Here is a 3,776-nt window from a genome sequence, read left to right on the forward strand (position 1 = left end):
TCTTTATTAAACATGAATTAAGATTTATAGGAACAATAAATAGAAACAGATTTAATTTCTCATATCTTTATTTGATATATAGAGTAAACTAGGGAAGAGGCCGCGCGTTGCACGGGTCAGAATTTTTTTTTTTTTTTTTTTTGATATTTGGTGGCTTATTTTGATGAAAACCTACAACGTTGTGCAAGAAAAACAGGGACACTTTATTTGACCCGTGAAGATTTTTTTTTTATATTACATAGTTAGACATCATCCACATGCTCTCCACTATTTGACATAATAGAAAAAAATGATAATATTAATGTAATATAACATGAAGAGGAAACAACCTCATCTTAACTAAAAAGTTAACTTAAGAAAACGTTACATAAAAAAAGGTTACATCAAGTTCTAACACTCTTAAAAAGAATCCATACGTACCAAGGTGTTTATGCAAACAATAGATGGTAGTTTGAAGCCCCTGATTTGGCCTTCCCAATCCTTTCCTTCTTGTCAACAATTCTTGTCTTCTTTCTTTGCAATGTCAATTGTGTCACCAATATCTATATCTAAGGAGCCTTGCTCATCTCGTTACATGTATGTATCAAAATTCCCATTATGCCCCTCAATCAATGAATCAATTACGTGAGGGATATAACATGAGCGAAATATGTAATTGTGACTCACAACAGCTGTTTCATCTATTCAGAAAAATAAAATGCATCGTACCCCGGTTTTCCACTTTTCCTTACCAAACCTAACTGTTCTAAAAAAGCCCTAATAGATTTTTTTAATGTTAAAACAGTGTGCAGGGGCAATATTGTCCTACAACGATATAAATTGTTTTTTATTAATATGAAAAAAACAGTGTTCAGGGGAAATATCGTCCAAAAACTGTCAGAATAGAATTTTTTTTTTAATATAAAAACAATGCAGCGGATGTAAATAATTAATTTTATTAATATAAAAAGTGTGCAGGGGGCAATATGGTCAAAAAAATGCAAATATTTATTTTTTTAATGTTAAAACAGTGTGCAGGGGCAATATTGTCCTACAACTATTTAAATTGTTTTTTATTAATATGAAAACAGTGTTCAAGGGCAATATCGTCCAAAAACTGTCATAATGGAATTTTTTTAATATAAAAACAGTGCAGGGGCAATATGGTCCTGAAACTATAAAAAAATATTAATACCTCAAGGTTCTGCCAAAACAACAAATTTTTTTTTCCAATTTAGGTCAGAGGGTAAGGTGGTCATTTTCAGAAAGCAACACCATGCTAAAAGGAGAGATTAAGAATAAATAGTAGTTTCAACAAATTTAAATAAAAAAAAACATTAAAGCAAAATGGTAAAAGAATTGTAGGCAAGAGAAAGAGGGCTAAATCTTACCTTTGAGTGAAAACTACATGCAACAACAAAACATTAAATTGCAACATATGTATGCATTTTATACCTCAAGAAATTCTGCACCTGGTTTGAGATCAGAGAAGAAAGACAGCTTCCCCTTTTGTTCTTCCTTCTCCCTTCATAAATACTCTTTTAAATTTCATATATTATAATATCTTATTTTTTCATTGTATCTTGAAACTTTTTACTAATAATAATCAGACATTTTTAATAAAGTTATATATGTAAAGTGCAAACATCCAGTTTCCGTAAAAATCATAAGTAGATTGTTATTATAGGTTAAAGTTTTCTAATATAAGTTATGTTACTGTAGGCAACACATGTGACTGTTACAAAATGACCAAATAACACCTCGGCATTTCATCGAATACCTGGTGGGTTGCGGCCGCAACTTCATCCATAACAGTAAAAATCTTAGATTAGCTCCAAATCCTCGTAGATTTTCATCATTTCCATGTATCCAAGAAGCTCACGGAATGGAACACAGAAATAAAGAGCCTGAATTGAAGATATAACCAAAACAATTAGGAATCATTACAAAGATTAGCATGGATACAATTTTAAGTAAAAATGCATTCGATTCAAAATTCTGAATTTCGAATCACAATCACAATTATCAGATTTCAGGAGTACAACCATAAACACAAACCATTAGCAAAAATCACATGAAAATCATAGTATATGTAACAATAGAAAGAAGCTTACTCGGAGATAACCAAACAATAGATAGCGGGAGTCGTAGTTTGAGAGATATTCCAAAAAGTCAGGCGACCGCATCAGCAGTAAGCATGAAGAAATAAATAGAAAGGAATATAGAAACGTTAGGGATTATATGACCTTATTTGGTATGAGTAAAAGGGTAAAGGGAGAACTATGGATGAATCGAAGACCTTTAAGAGCTTTATGGTGCGAGTATGGGATTTAGGAGAAATTGAACTATGGCGACACCATCTCGCTTCTTCTTGCCTCCCTCTCGATGTCTCCCGATCTCTATATGTGTACGTGTGATGAATCGTAGGAAACTTACCTGGTAGCTCCACCGCCATCACAGTGCCACCTATATGGTTGTTGATTATTCAGTGACGAAGAAAAATGGAGAGGCGATGGAGACGAAGAGGGAAAATGGAATGGAACCATCCAAAAACAAAGAGTGGAAGTACTGTAGGGTGGGTTAATCGAAATCACATAAATTTTCTCCAATTTTTTCACTACCAGCGACGGGTGACCATCCTTCGGGGTGATGTTTCCTTGGAGAGATCGGAGAGAAATGGATCGAGGTAGGGCTTTTGTGTGGAAGGAAGAAAGAGATGAAGCTGTAGAAGGAAGAACGTGGAAGGGCGTAAGAATGAAAGCAGTGGAGAGCATTAAAGGGGACGATACTTGTAGGCATTTTATTGGAGAAGAAAACGGTGGAGAAGAAGAGTAGCACACGTATTATCCAGCAAACACTATCTCGAAGCAGGCCAAAGAAAATTAGACGCAGCAAATAAAAATTGGAAAAAAAATTAAAACCAATCAGAGAAGAAAACTGTTCATGTGGCACTTCAAAATTAGTATGTATATATAATTATAATTTTGGTCGTATACTCCAATATGAAAGTTTGGTATTAGAGTTTTAGAAATTTGAATAAATTATACTCATGGTTGGCAAATCTATCAGATTTTGTCCCTTAGCATGTTATTATTTTTCTTCTTCTTGCAACGTTGTATGCTTTTACCCTAGAAGTTGTAAATGACTGATTTGAGATGTTCGTTTTCAATATATATATATATATATATATATATATATATATATATATATATATATATATATATATATATATATATATATATATATATATATATATATATATATATATATATATAGTTAGGTTCAAATGTTTTTACTATCTATTGTGTGTCTGTATGATTGATTCTGGACCAATCATTTTAGTTATTTTAAGAAAGTAATTAATGCTTATTAAATGTTGAAGATGTAATTAATACCTATTATATCTTCAACATGTAATATACATTAATTACTTTCTTAAAATAACTAAAATGATTGGTCCAGAATCAGTCATACATGCACACAATAGATACTGAAAACAAAATAACCTAACCATATATATATATATATATATATATATATATATATATATATATATATATATATATATAGAGAGAGAGAGAGAGAGAGAGAGAGAGAAAGGTTCAAATGTTTTGTAACGTCCCAAAATTTAAGACTAAAAATTTATTTAAACAAAACATTACTTCAATCATAATCATCAATCCAAAACATAATCAGAGTATTAATTTCCAAAACATATGTTCATTATCAGAGTAAAACATTCCCAGACTGACTAATCTATGGTGTGTGCCATGCGATCACCCCGAGCTCTTCCCTCC

The 3,776-nt window shown here is 31.7% G+C and overlaps 1 long non-coding RNA gene across 2 annotated transcripts; it reads right to left on the reverse strand.

Annotated features, from left to right (window-relative positions):
- Positions 1–270: 270 nt before the first annotated feature.
- On the reverse strand, positions 271–2,960 carry LOC111907666 (uncharacterized). Of its 2 annotated transcripts, XR_008232000.1 has the most exons (3): positions 2,523–2,951; positions 2,094–2,445; positions 271–1,886 (listed from the first exon to the last, which is right to left on the reverse strand). It is a non-coding gene; the product is annotated as an uncharacterized LOC111907666 (long non-coding RNA). The 2 variants fall into 2 exon arrangements; XR_008231999.1 differs by having other exon boundaries at positions 2,094–2,960.
- Positions 2,961–3,776: the final 816 nt, after the last annotated feature.

The sequence above is a fragment of the Lactuca sativa genome, chromosome 4, assembly GCF_002870075.4.
Source record: "Lactuca sativa cultivar Salinas chromosome 4, Lsat_Salinas_v11, whole genome shotgun sequence".
NCBI classification, from domain to species: domain Eukaryota; kingdom Viridiplantae; phylum Streptophyta; class Magnoliopsida; order Asterales; family Asteraceae; genus Lactuca; species Lactuca sativa.